General features: G+C 33.3%; 1 pseudogene; it reads left to right on the top strand.

Annotated features, from left to right (window-relative positions):
- Nucleotides 1-326: 326 nt before the first annotated feature.
- LOC149573042 (acetylajmalan esterase 1-like) lies at nt 327-1122 on the top strand (annotated as a pseudogene).
- Nucleotides 1123-23346: the final 22224 nt, after the last annotated feature.

The following is a 23346-nucleotide window of genomic DNA, read 5'->3' as shown; positions in this document are numbered from 1 at the left end:
TACATATCAAAAATAGTAAAGTGTATTCTAAGTGTACAAGTATGTCGATTTCACAAGCAGCAGGTGTAATTCAAAGAAAATAGAAGTCATTTATGGGTGTCACAAGCTCGTGCTCGAACCTCATTAATGATATGCTATAGGATACAAGAAAGAGATCATTATTATTCTATATAATTCATGAGTTTAAGCCTAATGGAGTTATAAAGATTTTCACATATGCAATTCAATAAAGTATTATCAGCCTCTAAATAACATTGCATAAGATTACAGAATATCATAAAACAACAGTAAGACAATGGTGACTTCAGGTTGAGAATGGTGCAAGAATGAAGTTTATGAGATTTATATTGTTTGTCTTGTGGATCTCCTTACAAATTCAATTGGGACATTGTAAGTGTGCAATTTATAGTTTTGGAGACTCTTTGGCAAATATAGGAAATCTATTAATTTCAGTACTTGATCAACTAGTTGGCCACTTTCCATATGGTGAAACATTGGGTTATCCAACTGGTCATTGCTCTAATGGGTGACTAATCATTGATTTTATTGCTAAAGCTCTTAGTCAATCATGGTTAAATCCTTTTTCTACAAAACACTACAGACTTTAGTGGTGGTGTAAACTTTGCAGTATCAGGAGCTACTTATAAAAGAAGAAGAATTGAAGCAACTTTTCCACAATTTTCCTTGGATACACAAGTACATTGGTTCTTGCACCAGAAGAAAGTTTATTGTTCATGTGATTAACACTTTGCAAATGCAATGTTTTTGATGAGAGAGATTGGCAGAAATGATTATAACTATCCCTTTTCACAAGGAAGATCCATAGTTGAAGTGCAAACCTTCATTGTTCTAGTAATAAATAAAATTCAAAAAGCAATTGAGATATTGATCAATGAAGGGGGTGCAAGGAAGATTCTTATTCAAAATAATTTGCTCATTGGTTGCTTACCTTAGTATCTTTCTGTAATAGATAATGAGTTGGACGATATGGGATGTTTGAAGTACTACAATGAATTCTCATAGAGAAGCAACATAATCTTGAAACAAATGGTAGATGCACTGCAAAGAAAGCATCCAAATGTCTCAATAGTCTTTGAAAATTATTATAATGCAGCCAACTAAAAGAGATGCTTATGGACGATTTGTTTTGGGGGACATTATTACAACTATAAATGAGCAGAAGATTTGCAATGGTAATGATCTCTATAGGATTATTGATCGGTGCAAGGTAAGAGATAAGATTATTGTGGAAGTTTTATGTGAAGCATCATTGCTAGAGAATGCATTAAAAGAAACACTTTCAAGATAGGAGGTACATGCTGATTCAAAATGCATTTTCTTCTAGCAACCATTTATGAGTCTGCTGAGAATTTACATGCTGGACTGTTACTACAGCAATGCTCACTAAATCATGATATTAAATTGACTAAAGAAGACCAAATGAAAAACCTCGAACAACAAAAATAACAAATACTTCAAATTCAAGCTTTGTATTTACAACAATATGTTTCAATGGTGCAAATTTTTCAAAGAACAAGGATAATCAACTTTTGATGTCACCTTTGAAATTTCCTGGAAAATTAGCAACAAATATCACTCATAAGTGACTGTGTATATCAAACAGTAATAAGGGGAGTTTTACTATGCAAGTTGAAAGTAATGAAAAAGAGGTTGTAAGAAATGGTTCATTTGAATATGCGAGTTTCAATCATCCTCAAGTCATAGTATACGATCCTCAGCAAAATACATTGTATGTTGTAGGCAAAGAAAACCTTGGCGAGATTATTCATACTCCTACTAAAAATGAAAGTGAAAGTAGATGCAAATGTTAAAATATTAGACTATACATATAAAAAGCATACCTCCAGGCAATGCCTCGACCACAAGATGAAAGCCAAAAAAGCTTCGAGTTCTAGCAAATAAAATAATGGTGGCCAAGAAAACTAGAGAAACCCTTTAGACTCTTCATCGAGTGAAGGCAAAAATGAAGACTTCTTAGGGTATTCGAACCTTTTTTATGCCCCAAATTCCTTTTTACTATTTTTGAAGTCCACATGCATTTTTATGGGATTTATTTCCTTTTGGAGGTATGAGTTTTTATATCATGAAGGGGTTGGTGTTTTATTCCCTAAGTTTGTATTTTAATGTTTCCAAGTTTGCTTTTTGTTTTTTGTATTCTTTTTAAACATTGTAAAATAATATTTGCTAAAATAACATTTTATAAGTTATTTTATGCTATATTATTATTAAAGAAAGAATACAAATGTGTATAGACAGTCATAACTCCATGCTTATTTAGCTTATTTGTGAAAAGTGACATTAATCATAAGATGGAGAAGTCTTTATGAGCTTGTTAAAAGTAATTTAGAAACATATGTAGGGAATATAGGGTTGTCAGTCGAATTTGATTTTGCTAAGGTAGTTGAGGAGTCTTTATTGACTGTTGGAGACTTTTTGGGGTGGTTTTATGTGAGTCATAGGGTTCCTAATGACTTAGTGGAGCTTTTTCAGAGATAGGTCATTATTTTTAGAAGTTTCTAAGCCCTCATTTCTAGGCTTTCTTTCTACATTTGACCCAAGTGTTAGGTTTGTATTTTAGTGAGTTTTTTCAACTCATTTTAGGAGTTCTGATTATGCAGAGAAGTTTATGTGACTACCTTTTGAGTCCTTAAACTTATTTTGCAGAGTTTGTAATTCATTTTTGAAGCTTAATACAGGTGATAGTAGTTGTTATTATGTTATTTTCTGTCAATTTTTGAACCTTTCTTTCTTTCTACAATTTTGTGTGTGACAATAGAATGATTTGATAAAACAATTTTGTGAACTGTTCTTGTTCCTCCTTATTTTGTCTCATTCCAGCACCTAGTTGTAGAAAAGTAAGTCTATTTGCAGGTTGTAATCTATGTTTTAAAAAGGTAAAATTGGTAAGAGAGAGGCATCTGTATTCCTCCTTCAAACCTTATTACAAATTACTTATGCAAGTCTTTATAGAAAGGAGTGTTTTGTTTTTACTTCAAATAGCTTAATAATCCTTCTCTGTCAGATGTATCTAAGCTTTCATATCTCTTTTGGTGTATCACCCATTTCTTAGTTTAGACTATAGGTTTTAGATTTATTTTTAGTAATTTCTCCTGTTTTCCCACAAGTTTAGATTAGGTCCATGGAAATGTTGCTAAATACTCAATAGAAGTTGGCCTAGAACTCGGAGGTCTCACTTCATTTGCATGTCCGACATAGTGAAGTGATTACCATGTTAGTCAGAATAACTAAACTTTTTTCAGTTCAGTACTGGGTGCAAATTTTGATACTTAATAGTAGTCATATAGCTTGTGGGTATCATCCCCACCCTAGTCTTACTTTCTATTTGGAAGGTTTATGGTCACCAAATATTGTGTCAAGTGTCATGAATGTTTTATTGCTTTCAATCTTTCATCCATGCAATTAGATCAAAATAGCTTATGAAGGATTAATTGGTTAATAGAAGTTAATGTTTTATTGGTTCTTGATTCACCCCCCAGTCGCTTGGGCCCACATAAATTTCCAATACTACACTTAACCCCCTAAAAAATAGCCCATGGTCACGATGTGACCACAAGCTAGGCGAAGCAGCATCGGTGGTGGCACAATGGCGCGTGAGCGACGCATGGGTGGTGAAGCTGAGCGTAGGCAGTGCAAGTAGGTGGAGAAATTAGTAGAGGTGGTTAAGCACAGAGAAATGATGCATGGGGAGGAGGGTAGAGTGCAGAGAGGCAACACAGCTAGGAAGCACGGTGGTTGTTGGCACTATGGTGGTCCAATAACAGAGTGACAATTTTTACATGGGAGTGGTCTGCCTCACAATAGGTGTATAATAATCATGCCAAAGGCCATACTTAAGAAAAGCGTATTCAATCTAAGGACTATTTTTCCAACTATGAGGTGCATTTAATTTTGTCAACCCAAGGACGTATACTTGAAATGGTCAACACAATATGTACACTAGGTCTCTTAATGAGTCATTATGTTTATGCTCCGGGAAAGTAAAATGCAAGGAGAGAACCTACACTAGTGTTGCAGGAAACTAACACACTTAACTCTTTACTAAAATGAATACTGGAAAAGCAATGAAATGCTAACATATATTCTAACTCAGTTCATCTACTATAACTATTCTCACAGATGTTGCAAGAATATTCACAAAGTATGATGCTATAGGAAGGAACTTATAACTTCTACCTGCAATACTAAAAATGCTTGAAAATAAATCTATACTACTCTAATCTAATCCACCTCCCAAGTGGGCCCCCCTTGGTTGGCTTTTGCTAATCTACTAACACAGAATGTAAGCCAAGAACTATTTCATTACGTTTCAAAAATTAATTACATGGGAACAATACATAGAATTGTAAAAACAACTCACTACAAGAGTTAACAGTTTCTTTTCATAAACTTTCTTCTTCTAACCCTTAACACAATTGGTTTGATCCCTATAACTAGAAGATTGACACCTATTCTAAAATAGAAAAGCAAACAAACTAGCTATAAATCTACAAGAGAAAAAGAAGGAAACATAACAGCTCAAGATGGGAAGAAAAGATAACAGCTCAAGGTAGGAATAATAAAGTCTGGACAACCACTTTGACATAATAACAAATGCAGAGAATGTAGTAAGTCTTCATAGCTCCTCTATACTTGTAGTTGTGTCCTTTGGTACCGTTATGGCTTTTTCAACATGGCTAAACCTCAACATCTTTTCTCCTTGAATGCTATTGGTTGTCTTCAACGTTCATCCTTGAATTCTTCCAATCATCTTCAGCTTCATTACTAACAAGTTAGTTATAATGCATAGATATTTGTAAATAAGCATTATCAAATTAAATTCAAATATGAGAATACACATTCTAATGGTTATATGAAATACTGCATTATATATATAATATTGGGAAAAAATGACATACTATCTACCCATAGGTTAATCATCGGTTTAGGTAAACATAAGTTCACAAATGTCTTGATGAAGATAAAATAGAGTGTTTAACAAAGTGTTTAAAACTATCATAAAATAGAGGCAATAATCAGCCTCATCATCTACCCCCCCCCCCCCCCGATAAACTGATGCTTGTCCTCAAGCATTGCATTTCCTAGTCAGTGACCTAAATTCCCCAACTTTAGTCCTTCCTTTCCTACTGCTCTTGAAGGTATAGTAGAATCCTCATGGTTTTTCCCATAGGGCTGCAACAAACATATGTTGTCCAAACAACTGGAAAAGGATTTTTTGCAGGGTAATGGAACCATTGTCCTCTTCATAGTTTCTTTTCCTCTTTCTCTATTCCCACCATAACTGTTCTATAAAATCAAAAAGCCATGTTGATTTATAGGGAACTAGGCTAGTGTTTGGATAAACTTGCTCATGAACGGTTTCATCTTTACAGCTTGAAGTACCTGGTTGGCCTATTGAGGTATCATTTTGATTTTCATTGACTTCAACCCTACATTCCTCATTAGGGTTTTCAGGAAAGTTTGCAGTTTCAGGGTGAGGAGGAGAATTATCAAGAACAATTTGTACTGGGGATTCTTTAGCAGATGGTTTGGATGAAATGGATTCTTTAGAAATTTGTCCTCTCATTCTAGGACTTCTTCTTACAAGGGTTTCTTCTGGTATCATAGCCTTCTGCCTACTTCTTCCTTTTGGTGTCTCTACTATAGGAGTGACTGCTGCAAGACCCATCTTAGTTCTCTTTTGCATCACAACTATAGGGTTTGGCTTTTCTTTTACTGGAGCAGAGATCTCTTCTTGCAATTTTTGTTTTCTCTTTACTCAGATAGAGGTGGGTTTTTGAATTTCTTGAATAGGTAAAGACATAGTTTCTTGCACATTCTCTTGCACATTTTCTTGCACATTGTTGGCTTCAACATCTTGAGTGTTGTTCTCAATAGGTTCATCAATGGGAACTACATTCTCCTCACTAGGTTGTTCATTAAGGGCAACCTAGGGTTGTAGGGTTTTAGCTTGGACAAATTCTGCCCATGACATGGGAGAGACATCCCTAGTGATCTTTCTATGAGTAATTTAATTAGGGCATGATGGGTAACAAAATTGTCCTTTCCCTTTTGGGTTTCTTCAGCACTAATACATAGCATATTGTACAAGAAATTGGGAACATTTACTAGATGATTATGCCTTATACAACTGGGCAATTTAAAATGATGTGCATGTAAATATTAAAATCTTCCTGCACATGTGAGGTACCTAATAATGTACATGGCCAGCTCATTGTATGACAGCAAAAGAGATGTCCTTTTGTAACCTTGCTTGGTAATATCCAACTGAGGATCAGTTGGTATGACAAACTGAGCCTTGGTTGATCTTGCGTCATGCGTATTAGGATAATGTTCTCCTATTGCCGGTAACCCAATTACTTCTACTATTCGCTCTTCTGTAGCAACCACCGTTAAATCCCATATAGAAGCTTCTCCCTCATTAAACGTCCTTGTGAATTCTATGGCTACTTCTTCATCAAATGCAATTAAACTTAAGAAATACCCTAACCAACCACACACATTAAATCTCCTCACTGCCTCTACATCTAAGAGCAAAATGGTATGCTCCACTGGTTCTCGTCGCTGTAATTGTCCACCCATTTCTGCTTAACACTTTCACTATCTACACTGCTTGCACTATTTCCCCCTTATGAATTTAGGCTTCTTTTGTTGTTGTTTTACAGAAACATTTCCACATTTCATCTAATAGGTAATTAATGTCATAACAATTCGTTATGAGCAATAATATGGTTTTAATGAGAGTAAATCATGGATATGTGAAAATTGTCCAAAAATGGGATTCAGATCACTTGAAATTTAAATATAGGTCACACAACAGTTTGACAATAAGGAATCATTCAATAATAAGGGGTATGACACCTATAAACTTGCGTACTTATGACAATTGAATTCCATCAATAAAGGAAATATGAAGATTTGGAAAAAAAATTACGAATAAATATGAACGTCATTGGGTTTTAGTAACCTTCCCTACCCCCTATGAAATATGGACAAGTGTCCACACTTGTCAAACTTAGTATGAGGTACGGAACTAGCATAACACCACCATAATATAAATAATGCAGTATTAGATATAAGCAACAAAATCTGTATACTATAAATGAATAATAATTTGAAAATCTTATACCTATTAATTTATTGTCGCGCATACCAAAAGGTGGTGGAAGATACATTAGCAGTGAAAACATCCATCAGCATACTTGTGGTGTTTATTGAAAGCATTAGAAAATGATGATGTGGAAGGTGGGTGGGTGGAAGGTAAAGAAATGAGATGAGGTGGAGAAAGAAGAAATTAGAAAGTGAATGGAGAAATTTGGAACTTTATGTGGACATAAAGTTTTTATTATGGGCATGCACAAAGAAATTAGTGTTGAAGAGCTATAGGTGGAAGGTTAGCACTCTCTGCTGCAGGAAGAGTCACCTAGTTTGTATGAAACTACTATAGGAAGTCCTCTTTTGTTTGGGGTCATTTATATAACTTGAGTCTATGACCATTGACTAATAATTTAAAAGGCATTGGATCAATGGTAGTTAATTGGACGACTCCATTTTAAAAGACATGGTTAATTTCATATGGACCCAACCATCTTGTCTGCAGCTTGCCTAACATATCTTTAAATCTGGAATCATATAGTAGTGCCCAGTCACCAACTTGAAATTGTTTATTGCTAAGGTGGGAGTCATGCCATTGTTTTCTTTGCTTTTGTATGATTTCAATGCGTTCCAAGGCAACTTTGTGCATTTCATCCAAAGAGTTAAGATGTAGAAGATGTTCTCTCCATGTTGTAGGAAGTTCAATGTCCAACTGTAGCGTAGTTCTTAAAGTTTTATGTTCAAATTCAATGGGGAGCATTACTACTTCCCCATATAGGAGCTCAAATGGTGTGAACCCTGTAGTAGTCTTCCATGTTCTGTAGGCCTAAACAGCTTCTAATAGTCTGTTATTCCAATCCCTATGGTGTAAACGAACTATTTTTTTTAGGATGTTCTATATCTCTCGATTTTTGACTTCTGCTTGTCCATTAGCTTGAGGCTAATAGGGACTTGATTTCCAGTGCCTGATGTTGTATTGTTTCATCAATTCTGAGATCATATTAGAAGTAAATTGCACACCTTGGTCAGTGACTAGTTCTTTGGGTACACCATAGCAAGTAAAAATTTCTTCATACAAAAATTTTGTAACTTTGTGATCACAAGCATGCTTTATGGCTTTAACTTCAACCCATTTTGTCAGGTAATCAATGTACACAAGGATATAATGATTTCCCATTGGATGAAGGATCAATTGGACCAATGAAGTCCATGCCCCATTTATCAAATGGTGTTAACACCATTTGTGGGTTGAAAGGCATTTCATCTATTCTTGTTGGTCGGCCCATCCTTTGACACTTATCACACTTTCGTGTATAGTTGGTTGCATCTTTGTGAAGTGCAGGCCAATAGTAACCAGTTGTCAAGATTTTCAAGGCTGTTCTTTTTGCTGCAAAGTGCCCTCCACATGGTTCATGATGACATGCATGTAGAATGTCATATGTCTCATCCTCTCTCACGTATCTTCTCATAACTTGATCAGGTCCAATGTAAAACAAGAGATTATCTATCCAAGAGAAATGGAAACTTTTCTCTACAATCAACTTCTATTCCTTGTAAGAAAAATGTTCTGACATTTTATTAGTTGCAATGTGGTTAGCAATGTCTGCATACCATGGAGTTTGAACAGTAATATAAAATAAATGCTCATCTGAAAATGCATCATCTACCAGAGTAGTGTCATTCTCATCATGATGGATTCTTGATAAATAATGAGCTACCATATTGGATCTTCCAGGCTTATCAATGATAGTTATATCAAATTCTTGCAACAATAGTAACCATCTTGCTAACCTGCCTATTATAGCAAGTTTGTTCATGAGATATTTAATTGTTGCATGATCAACATGAACAAATATGGGATAATATGGGATAGCCAGTTATGTAATGCCAAAATTTGTTCAAGGCATAAACTACTGCTAATAGTTCTTTTTCAGTCACTGTGTAGCTTAATTCTGGTCCATGAAGGCTCTGGCTAATATAATATATATAAAGAATAAAATAAAGAAAGAAAAAAGTATATAATATCTATATATATAAATATATGCAAGAGTGTATATGTATAAGTGTATGTGTGTGTGTGTAAGCATATCAATCTATATAAATGTGCGCTAATATATAACTATATGTGTGTGCATGCAAAAAAAGTATGTGCAAAAAAAGGAGGGTATTCCCCTAATACCAATCGTTGACACCATAGGCTCCCCCACATACCCTCTTGCTGCCCATCTAGCCAAATTAATCTTGCCCTTGGTTGGCAAATCTAATTCCTTTGTCAAAGACCCGACCCACTTTATCGAATTCATCAAGGACGCTTATCTTGATAGTAATGATGTATTGGTGAGTTTTGATGTTGTCTCTCTCTTCACTAAGATCCCAATTCCTGACGCAATTGAAATTGTGAAGCGTAAGACCAATTCAGAGATCACCAGTTTGGTTGAGTTGTGCCTTAGATCCACTTTGTTCTCCTTCCAAGGTGGTCATATACGAGCAAGTTGATGGTGTGACCATGGGTCCCCCTCTCTCCTCGGTCATTGCCAACCTTTATATGGAACATTTCGAAGAGTTGGCCCTTCAAACGTTCCCTCTTCAACCTAAGTGGTGGAAGTGTTATGTTGATGATACTAATGTGTGTTGGCCTCATGGGCTTGACAGATTAAAGGAGTTCCAACAATACATCAATAACTTAGCGCCTAGTATCTCCTTCACAAGGAGCTAGAGTTCGATAATTGATTGCCTTTCCTTGATAATTGAGTTCTCTCCCTCTTGCTTGCTTGCTCCCCATCCTTTGAGTGTTTTTACTATTCCCTTGGTGCTTTGGGTGGTTCACTCCTCACCTTCTGCCTTGTTGGGAGTTTTTGATCCTTTATGTTTCTTCTTTTTTTATTAGTTCTTGTTTATGGGGTGGCTCTTCTTGATCGTGCTGTAGTGGTTTTTTCAGGAGTCTAGGTCCAAGTTGTTACTTAGCACACCCCCCTCCCCAGCTCCTTAGGGTGTAGTTCTCATACAACACCTTTTGGTTAGCTTGGGCTTAAGGGCATTCTTCTAGTCTTTAGGTTTCTTTTGTTTGTGTGATTTCTTTCTTTTCTTCCTTTCATTCTTTTCATTTCCTCCTTGTGTCTTTGCCTCGTCTTTGTCTCTTTATTGTGTTCACTCTTATTCTGCTTGTATATTCATTTTTATAGTTGGATACGCACACTCATGTATATACAGCTAGGTATATATATACATATACATGTATATGTATATGTATATACATATACATGTATATCTATATATACATATATATATATATACATATACATACATATATATATATATATATACATACATATGTATATACATGTATATATGTATATATATATACATATATACATGTATATACATGTATATACATATATATATATACATATATACATGTATATACATGTATATACATATGTATGTATATATATATATGTTTATATATGTATATGTATGTATATATATATATATATGTATATGTATGTATATATATATATATATATATGTAGATGTATATACATATAGATGTATATGTATATACATGTATATACACATATATATATGTATACATATATATAATATATATGTATATATGTATACATATATATATGTATATACATATATTTGTATACATATACATATATATGTGTATACATATACATTTATATACATATACATATATATGTATATGTATACACATATATATGCATATGTATACATATATATGTATATACATATATATACATATGTATATATATATATATATGTATATATATATATATATGTATATATATACATATATACATATGTCTATACATATATACATATGTGTGTGTGTGTGTATATATATATATATGTATGTATATGTATATGTATGTATATGTATATACATATATACATGTGTATATTGTATACATATGTCTATACATATATACATATGTATATATATATGTATACATATATACATGTATATATATACATGTATATACATATATACATGTATATATAAACATATATATATATATATATATATATATATGTTTATATATACATGTATATATGTATATACATGTATATATGTATACATATATATATACATGTATATATGTATATACATGTATATATGTATATATATACAGGTATATATATATATATATACATGTATATATATATATATACATGTATATATATATACATATATACGTATATATATATATGTATATATATATATATATACATGTATATATATATATATATATATATATATATATATATATATGTAGAGATATATATATATATATACATGTATATACATATATAATATACATATAATGTATGCGAATATATGCATAATATATATGTGTGTGTGTGTGTGCATGCAAATATATGCATTACATATATATAGATTCTAGTATATGTATAGGCACGCACTTTTTTTGCACGCACACACATATAGTTATATATTAGCGCACATTTATATAGATTAATATGGTTACACACACATATATACTTATACATATACACTTTTGCATATATTTTTATATATAGATATTGTATACTTTTTTCTTTTTTTATTTTATTATTTACATATATACATACTCTTACATATATACGTATTTATACGTACTTATATTCATATTCATATAGGCCTATATACTCTTATACACGCGCTCACATATATTTACATATAATCCACATATATATCCTTTTTCATATATATATATATATATATATATATATATATATAAAAGCAAGCATGTAATTATCATGTTGGTCCTTTTCTCGTCTTTTGCTTATATATATATATAGAAACAACAATCATATATATATATATATATATATATATATATATATATATGATTGTTTCTATTATATTCCAGTTATATCTCGTCAATATATAATTTCTAGGTTTCTATCGTTCACACACACACACACAAAAGCATGTATTTATCATCTTTTTTGACTTTTTCGCGTCTTTTGCTTAGGTTTATTTGATTTTTCTATTATATTCTTGTTATATTTCCTCCATATATAATTTTTGAGGCTCACTCTTTAGTTTTATCTTATTTTAAATGTTCTTTTATTTTTTATTTCTTCACTTGTTAATTTGCAATTATTCACCTCTTTATTCAACTGTTGCTTTTTAGATACTAATTATTCTCTGGTTTTGTCCTTGGGTTTGTTCCTTTTTGGCCTCTTGTCCTTCTGTCTAACTTGTCTTGTTTCTTCTTTTTTTTTTCTTTTCTTTTCTTTCTTCAACCTTGGGGCGTGTGCTATCTTTCTTGCCTGTTCCCTTTATCTTTTGGGTCTGCCATTATCTGCAACCTACTTTATTTTGCTTCTCTTGCTCTTCATCTTGGTGATGGATCATGTAGTGTGATTCAAAACATCAATGGTAAAAATCTTAACACAATCAAATCCAGAAGCATATATACAATATAATAGATTGTAGAAATTTGTTCTCTTTAACTTAGCTTCCTTTGTCAGTAATTTATATAAGGGATTGGCTATTTTGTTGAAATCTCTATGAAACGTCTATATGGGCAGTGTTTGAATTACCTCTATCTTAGTTGGTCCACTTGTATTCCTGCAGCTGATATGAAATGACCAAGTACCTTCATATTATTCAAAGCTAGTAAGGGAGGGGGAGGTAGATGAACTATTCTAAGGGGGGGTGGTGCAGGGGTAAAGTTCAATGCACCACCTTTGAAGGAAGGCCCTTCTCGACTCTTTAGACTGTAAGTCGAGGAGACAAAGAGAAGCCCTACCATTTTATAGGGAGTCCAAACCCTTGGGAAGAGGCGGAGTCACTCGACTGAAACAAGTCTTTGGTTCCCACACCTTCCTACATGAGCATGAAACATTTTTCACTATTAAGTGCCTGATTACGTTCTTGACACCTCATTAAAACTTTTTCAAGATTCATCATTGCTTCCTCAAATGTGACTCCAAATGTTCTGAAATTGTCCATATATATTTTCGTATAATCATGTGATATATCAACAAAGATGCTAATAACAGCTCGTTGGAATGTTGTAGGAGCATTACATAGACCAAATGGCAAAATAAAGTATGCAAAAGTACCCCATGGGCATGTGAATGTGGTTTTTCCTTGGTCTTCAGGAGCAATACTAATTTGATTATAACCACTATGCCCATCTAGAAAAGAGAAATATTTCTTTCCAACTATATTGTCTAGAATTTGATCTACAAATGGTAAAGGAAAGTGATCCTTTTTGGTGGCCTTGTTCAATTCTCTGTAATCTACACAAATTCTCCATTTTACTCCCTTTTTGGGTACTATGACTTGGGGTGACACCCATCAATTATTAGATATAGGATAAATAAAACCAGCATCAAGCAATTTTTGCAATTCAGTTTTAACTATTTCTCTAAGGCTTGGATTTATCCTTCTGTAGGGTTGACAGAGTGGTAGACACCCTTCATTGATGTATATCCTATGGGTGTACAATGTAGGACTCAACCCTTTCATATCACCATAGTCCCATGCAAAAGTCTTTTCATGCTTTTTAAGCAACTTTGTTAACTGTTCCATTTGTGTGGATGTTAATTTGGGGTTAACATGGAGATTATGACCTGTGGACAGCTGAAAAGTAGTGGTAGACTCTATCATAATAGCTTCAGAGATTGGACTTGCTTCTAATTCACATGGTAAGAGTGGATGAAGAATGTTAGGTTCTTTGAGCATAGTACAATTCTCATCACATTCCTCATATGTGATTAATTCCAGCACAAAATTTTTAGATACATCTTTTTCTACCACACAACTGTTAGTAAGAATACTCTGAAGTATTGAATCTTCCTTCTGAAGCTTTAGAAAGGATTGTCTATGTGACATCATGAGCTATGCTATAGAATTTAACTCTTCTTCTCCATCCCCTAAATCTAGCCAAACAAATGTGGTTAAATCTGGTAATGGTTGTGCTGGAGGATATAAATCAAATTTCTTTGTTGCTTGGCCATTAGATATGGTCATATTCCCTGACCTGCAACTTATATTTGCATCAACTGTAGCTAACCATGGTTGACCTAGGATGACAGGGTAACCAAATAGATTAACTTTGGGGGACATAATCATGAAGTCTATAGGATACTCTAGAGAGTCTAAGGTTACAAATATGTTTTCTATCATCCCATCAGGGGTGACAGTATAACTGTCTGCAAGTTGCAGAATTGTTAGAGTAGCCCTTAATCATTCTATTTTCAACTTCTTCATAGTGTCCTTGATCATGACATTTATAGTAGCACCAAGATCTATTAAAGCATTTTTAACAGACTGACCATTTATACTCACATCCACAATTAGACTACCTGGATCAGAATATTTTGGGGTGATCAACTTTCCTAACATAAAGTTAGCCAATTATCCCACAACATGGACTATGGTGGGGTTGTTTTTCTTCCTTCCAAGCTTCTTTAGGCAGACATCTTTAATGGCTTTTCCATAGATTGGAACATCTTTAATAGCTTGGAATAGAGGTATTTGGACATGCATGTTCTTCAACTAATCAACAATATCAAAAGGTTGTTCCTCTATTTGTATAGGTTTACTTCATATAAGCTTTTTTGGAAAAGGAAGTTCCACCACTAGTTGAGCTTGGGCTGAGATAGTGACATTGGTTGGGTCAACCTCTTTAGAGACTGGGGGTTCTGATGCTATAGCAGTACCTAGTATTTTAGTTATAAGAGGCAGTTTAGGTACTGGTAAAGTTGTACCAAATCTCAGATGTATATCTACAACATTCAGAGCGTAAGCAGGATATTGTTGAGCATTAGCAATATACATGGGTTGTTGTGGTTGTTGGCTATTTGGATTTGGCTGAGGTTGTGCAAGTAACTGTGTCTACTTTTGAGGTCCTGGATTTGTAGGTGGTGGCATTAGAGCAGGTTGTTGAACTCGAGGTGGTAATTGTGGAGTACTGGTATTTTGGTTAGGCCATTGTTGAGGTCCCCTCCATTGGTTTGTAGACTGCCAATTCCCTTGGGGTGGTTGCCATTAGTTCTACTGGTTTTGCCAGTAGTTCTACTAGTTCTACCATTGGTTATTCTATTGGTTGGGCCAGGATGGTTGGGAATTCTGAGGCCATTGGGGTTGTTTGTAATGACCCCTTTTTGGGCTACACCTCAAATTGCTCTTTGTTCCAATTTAAAGACTTTAAATCTTCATTTTATACTTGGAATTATATGGAGTTTATAATTATCTTTAACGATATTCTAGTCTTTTAAAGTCTTTTAAGTTATAAATATATAAATAACTTGCATATGAGATAAATTATAATTAAGGAACTCTCCTCATTGTATGTCAACTTATTATTCTTCTCTTATCAACCATTTAATCCACTTTAATTCCTCCTTGAAATAATAGTAATGAATTGCTTTGTATGTAAATATGAATACCCAAGAATCTTCACGGGTTACACGGACTGACGTTGTTCAGTACCTAAGTGTTATCCAACGTGGCTAATCTCGCATAGACGGTTGTGGATTGTTGTGTTCTTATATTACTTCGATGCCTTGGAACTTCTTGCCCTTACCACCTTAATCAATGGGCAATGATTGAAATGCAGATTCTTCTACAATCTTATTGGTAGATCATCTTATAAACTTATTACCAATACTTCCTTACCTATCGATTTCCCTATATACTTGATACTCTTTCAATTCCCCTTAACAATCATGTGTCTTGGTCTTCAGAATATCTCCGCTTTCATTCAATATTGAATATGTGTTATTATCTTTATACCACGTCTCGCCTTATTCCACTTCAACCTTGATGGAGATATTATCCTATCGTACCACGTTCTTTCTACGTAGAAACCATCTTAAAGTACGTACCTCTATTCTCCTTAATATGCTTGGTCACTCATGAGATTTGTTTAATGTGCTCAGGTGATGTTTTCAGCAAAGATAATGCCACACATAGCATCCACGATTCAAATTTAAAGGTGACGACTTTTAATACGATCATACTTGCTCTACGTAACACTTGCAATGTTTGACTGGCTCCACCGTGACCGCTCTTTTTCCCCAAAAGTTTTATCTCCTCTTTGAATGTGCTTCTGCCATGATATTTCCCAATGTCATTATGTTGTATATATTTCTTCCAATGTGTCCTGATTCCTTCCTACGCATGCCTCTTTAAATATGAGTATGGTGCGGTGTGACCCTTCAAGCGTTTGATTAAATTTATAATATGGGTTGTGGTTTTAAACTCGTGTAATGATTGTATAATCATATATTAGTTAATAATGACATTAGTAATATCACTATAGTATATTTGCTTTATATATTATCTATAATATTCATTTCTCATATTTAAGTAATATGTTATTATAATGTACATTACAAAACTATTATTGTTATTTGATATTACTTATAATTAATATTATATATCTCATAGGTTATTATATTATATTGACTAATTTTTTAATCAATTTATTTTCATTAATAGTATATGTAATAATATTTAAATACATTATAATTTATTTTATTATTTATTTAATTACTAAATCTTATAAATGTGGGGACATGATACTATCTTATCTATATATATTATTTTATATTGTCAATTATATCATTATTATAATGGATTATAATATTATTATTCTTTGTTATTATCATTATATAATATGTTATTCGAGTGTTCATATATCCTTAAATTTGGGCTCATGACACTATTGCAGATTGTTTTGCCCAACATTATTCCAATTAGTTTGATGATATTGTAGAGGACCTTAGGGATTACAATTTTTCCATTGATTACCATATGAATTTGAATTTTGCAAAGGAACCTAAGGCATACCTTGATGTTGGGCCCATGGCCGGCATCGAGCAACAAAAAATACTTGCTCATCATCTCCATCTATCTTGAGGTACTCAGTTGGAAGATGCTAGTTCTCCATACTTGCGACCAGTTTGCATTAGCAATCCTTCTTTTGTTTCTGGTAATGAGGGTAGTATTCAGCTAGTTGAGTTATTCAGCTAGTTGTAACTCAACTTCTACATACTTCTTCTTTGTAGTTATTGTGTCAAAATGTGTAGCGACATCATTATGATGTCCTGCTTGAAATCTGACAATAGGTTAGATATCTCGAGCTTTGAAATACCTTGCCTGATTCCTTTAGTGATTGTGAAACGAGGTCCTCGGCCTTTCTTCATAGTTGACCTTGAATAGTTTTAACAGATCTTCTTGAGGTCATCCTAGGAAACTTGATATACATCACCATCAGCCATTAGGTCTAGTGCTTCTAGATGGTTATTGTAATGCCCCGCCAAGGGATCCAAAGAATTAACCTAGAATTTCACTAAGTTTAGTAGCATTTTTTTTTTTAAACATGAAAATAAATACCACATATAACTTATACATAATAATGGAAGCAATAGCAATGTCCATCTGAAAGTAAACATAACATACATAACAGATTACATTCTTTAAAATCCCTTAACGTCGGATTACATCTAGAAACATCTAACATACATGAATCCATTTGGTACAACATCCACATGAACCAATAATGATAAGTCCAATGTTTATACATTACATCTCAAATACTCAATCATCCACTGTACATGTCACAGGGTATGACAAGCTCAAAGAATATACATATGTAGAATAAAGTACATCATCCTATTCTAATCCATGATACATCAAAGTAGAGATAATCACATGATATACATGATACGTCATCATAGAAGACATATGCATCCATCATAAAGATCAAACATAATAAACTAAGTGCACGGTTCCTCCCAACCATTAATAGCATCATTAGACCAGCATGGATCCTAGCCATCCCTCCGTGCATAACATCCCAAATCATCGAAGAGATCATCAGTATTAATATAGTAGGAATGTCACTCCTAACAACATCATATGTAGAAATTAATCTAACAAAAGATAACATCATCTAACATATGCTAATCATCAATGAAAGGATACATATCCACCATCATGAAGGACGCATCAGCCACGATGTCTTAATGGATCTCAAATGATAAGAGTGGAAAACACACTACCACCCGACCGCGTGGTACCTAAGTGGTCCACTCCCACCGTGCTGAGGAGATAATCTCAAGTCCCATACAGGCTATCCAAAACACATAGCACAAATCTCTATAAGTCCAGGAATCCTAAAAGTATACTAACTCAAAGGTTCCAAACACAAAATCCGACATCTAGTCCTAGAGGCACACAATGACATGCAGGAACCTACTATGCAAGCGGGAAAGTGTCATCGCATTTATCACGTACAAGTCACCCTGGCAGTTAGCTAAACTCCATCGATCCATACTGATCTCATGCGGCCACCAGTATCCTCTCATACTGACGAGGCATACTACGAAATGCAAGGTCACAACCATGCGTTCTCACTACTCCCATCCTAGCCTGTACAAGCACTCAAAGCATGGGCGAGAACAAAACACTTATCTTTTTAGGTTCATTCAGTTAGTATTATGTGTGAATGTTATCACTTATTAATCCAACTTACTATGAGTTACCCTGGTAGCCTCTTAGGGCCCCAGCCCCCATTTCAAGCCACTTCCTGTCACTACATGCAGATATCCTACCCTAATGCTCATGGAATCATAAATCTCAAAATCACAAAAGATAATCCATAATAAAATCATCAAATATGCATAAAAGCATCAAATCTCCATGAGCAAACATCCATAGAAAATCATGAACACAACAGCTCTCTATTGGCGACTGAAGTTTCACTGATAATCAAAGTATCAAATGGTTCTCAATAACCAAAATATATCTCAATCGTACTGATCGAAGACTCCAAAAATGGTTTAGTCAAACATGTCACAACATGACATCATCGAGAATAAATCCACATTACAGTCCCATCATGGCGACTAGAAAATAACCAAGGATAACTGATCGATGACCAAAAATAATGGTTAAGTCAAGTGTCTCATACATAAGAATCTCAACTATAACAATCAGTAATCACATCCACTACATAGAGCATTCCATCACATAACCATGGTTGGGTTTATAAAGATCGAGATTAAAACATCATCATGACATCACAATCACATAACCCCCAAGCCTCTGGTAGACGTCCTATAATTGGTCAACACTAGTCAACCCAAAATCCAAAACAATAGCATAAAGAATACACAATGCAAACACATGTCTTGGTTTTGCTACAATTACATACTTGAATTAAATGTGGAGGTTTTCAGTTTACGTTCTCCAATTTAGATATCAAGTGGAGAAATTTCATGTTTTACCTAACCCATGTATTTGTTTAATAGATAAAAGTTTCTCCCTAAAACTATTAGACTCAATTTTCTATTTGATCTAATAATATTTTGTTTATATAAACATTGTTTGAAAATAACATTTCCAATGAAATCAACATATTTCAAAACTTCGATTTATAACACATTTTAATAATCAACCTTGATTAAACTAAGTTTAATTAAGTTAATTATTAATATCTCTTCTTTATTGACAAGCTTAATATTAATACTTTAGATCATTTAAAGAATGATCCATTAATTCAAATCTTTTAAATATAATAATTATTTATAATATATATACATATATACTTATATACATATATATATACACACACACACATAAATAAATAAATAAATAAATAAATATATATATATATATATATATATATAATAACATTTTATATAAAAAAAATGAAATATAAAAATTGAATTATAAAAATCGATTTCCATATATAACAATTAATGACCAAACCAAAGGCAATTTATATTGAATTCGTCGTCGATCATATTGCTAGCGCGCAACTTAAACCCGTCGCGGGTACTCTACATCCGCAGGTACCCTGCGACCACTGCCATATGGCAGTACCTTGTCGCAGGTACACTGCGCATGCAGGTACCCTGCAACCCGCCTATGTAAAGATCAGTGGGGAGAAAGGGGGGATACGGGTATAACCCGCCCCTCCACACATTATTATATGCATTTTTCTTTTAAACGACTTTGTCAACAGTCGCCCAAAATTTTAAATCGTTTTAACTATGCAACGTTTTTAATAAAACGTTTGCAGTTGCGATTCGGTATACTAATAAAGTTTCGACATTGCGATTTATAAAATATAGATATTCAATGTATATATATATATGTATATATACATATGTATATATATGTATATGTATGTATATATACATATGTATATATATGTATATATATATACATATGTATATATACATATATATACATATGTATATATACATATATATACATATGTATATATACATATATATACATATGTATATATATATATATGTATATATGTATATATATATACATATACATATATATACATATATGTGTGTGTGTGTGTGTGTGTGTGTGTGTATTTATATATATATGAGCTTGCAGAATTTAATCAAATATCACAGCATATATAGATATGTATGTATGCAAATGCAAAAATTATAAACATGTATATTTTACAACACGCATATACACAATTATTTAATGGTTTCAATTTTAAGAAATTTTTTTTTCATAAACTATTTGGTTTCAAAGTTTATTCAATAAATCATCTAATGGTTTTGGCTCCAATTTAAACCCTAGCCCCGTGTTGTCTTCAGATCTATGCATATAAAATTCTCAAATAAATTAAACTACCCATATTGAGAATGCATACAATAAAATATGAAATTCCTTAGAAGACATATGGAAGACACGAAGAAGACAGGGAATGCACGATGCGAAAATAGCATTAGTAAAATCACAAGAATCTACTCGGATTTTGATGCTAAATCGCTCTTCCTCAGAAAACCTGCAGAGCAAGCTCCTCCCTTCTTCAGAGTTCTTGAGTCCTCCAATGCTCCAATTGCACTCCAAACATTATGTCCAAGCCTCTAGGAATGCCTGAATATAAAGAGCTCTCAAGAAACATCTAGAATGCTCCTAGAAACAGCTAGAAGGTGTCACCAACTAAGCATGGGTTTTTTCCAACCTTCTAGATGAGCCATAGGGTTGTAGACACCATGTGCTTAATTGATGCACTAACCCCCGTGTTGTTGACACATGAGAAATAGAAAAGTGCATTAACTCTCATGCAAGCTTATAACTCCAATTCACTTTTTATATAATTTCTATTTAAATATTTATAACTTTTATTTTAATTTTTATAACTTTTATTATTATTATTTATTTATTACTTTTATTATTATTTTATTATTATTATTAATTTTAATTTCTAATTTTCTTTTATTTAATTCTTTTTCCCTCAATTAATTCTCATTTAATTAATTATAATCAAAACATCAAAGATCATGATATTTTATATTAATTTTCTCAAATAATTAATTTATTAATTAAATCTATTTATTAAGACTTAATTAATAGAAAATTCACCATAGACCTCCAAAATAAAATATGAAAACCCATCATAGAGAAAATCACACAAAATCAGTCTAAAGGGTTATAAATCACGAATTATGTCATTTGACACATTCGGTGGGTAAAATATCCAGATACTTGTCCTACCTCACTAGGACAATTGGCTTAAAGGTTTGGGATTTGGACTTGAGAATTTATCTCCCTTCTCTTATCATTGAGATAAAATAATAGGGTACGCTCATCCTGGCAATTCAGGGAAGTCGATACTCGGTACCTGCAACCTGCAGAAAAACCATGCATGTACATACAATATATATAATGCTAAGCTAAACAAACAATGGCAGGAAGTGGCGCATCATGTAGATCCCGACTAAGCAGGTGACTACGATTCCATTCCTTAACCACATCAAAAACGCCATACAATAAGACAACACGCACACCATACACATGCAAGTATGGGGTAAGTATCCATAATAAAACACATGAGATAATAAACCATCCAACTAATCATCAACAATAACTGAAAACAATATAATGATCATCATGTATGCATGAAATGTAAAGTCTAAATGATCTCATCATATAACCACTGAATCCATAACATAATATCTGATAGTCTCAAAACAATACCACTAATCCATCAACATAAAACTAGTCTAAAATAATAGCAACAATATGTCCAGAAAGATGTGAACGAGGGTAGGCACTATAGTTATCATTCACACCTCTCAGAAAGACTAGCTTTTGTGAATCCTTAGACAACTCATGCTAAGGGTTCTTCTATAGTGTATACAAGAAACATGAAACATAGTCTTCCAATGTTTCGTCCTCCTTTTGTGATATCTTGAAGACATCATCTCCTCTTGAACCAGATGCTTTGCAATACTCTTTATATTTATCCTGAAACAGAGTTTGTATTTCATCCCAAGTTCCTACTGCATTGGCTCCTAAGCCCATGAACCATCGTAAAGCTAACTCTTTCAATGTTGCTGGAAATAATTTGAGCTTATGGGCATCAATATTGTAGTCAAAACTATGATAGAGTATGTCGAATTAAAACAAGAAAGTATCAGGGTCTTTGGTTGCAAGGCCATAGAACTTTGGAAGAGTAGCTGCAGGTATATTCTTGAGATTATCAGTATTTATGAGGCTTGGGAGAGGAAATGGAAAAGCAAGTTGTTCCATTACTGGAGGTGTTAGATTATGAGGTTGCTGCTGAAAAGGAACATTGGGTACTAGATTATTAACAACTGGTGGATTTAGAGCAGTATTATCAAGGAAATTGGCCAAAATTTTAGCAAAAGGTTGAAGACCACTCATATCTATAGGTTTTGCTCTTGAGGATGATTCTGTAGAAAAAATAGGGCTTGCATCTTCAAAAGGCATCTCAACTTCTTCTTCTTCAATTTCTTCGTTCAAATTAACAGACTCCCATGGAAGAAATTTTCCATATTCATCTCTTTGTCTTTCTCTTCGATGCATGCAATTGAATTCTTCACACTAGTGAAGAAAGCTTTAAGACTACAAATTTCTAAAAACTTCAACTAAGAACTATGACTCAAGAATGCTCCTAGCTTGACACCATCCTCGACAATGGCACCAAAAATGGTCCACCTTACAATAGGTGTATAATAATCATGCCAAAGGCCATACATAGGAATAGTGTATTCAATTTAAGGACAATTTTTCCCACTATGAGGTGCATTTAATTTTGTCAACCCAGGGATGTATACTTGAAATGGTTGGCATAGTATGTACACTAGGTCTCTTAATGAGTCATTATGCTTATGCTGCCGGAAAGTAAAATGCAAGGAAAGAACCTA

The sequence above is a fragment of the Cupressus sempervirens genome, chromosome 2 (assembly GCF_028749045.1).
Source record: "Cupressus sempervirens isolate cs-2001-9-10 chromosome 2, ASM2874904v1, whole genome shotgun sequence".
In the NCBI taxonomy this organism is placed as follows: Eukaryota; Viridiplantae; Streptophyta; class Pinopsida; order Cupressales; family Cupressaceae; genus Cupressus; species Cupressus sempervirens.
This window is presented reverse-complemented; position numbering and strand designations above follow the sequence as displayed.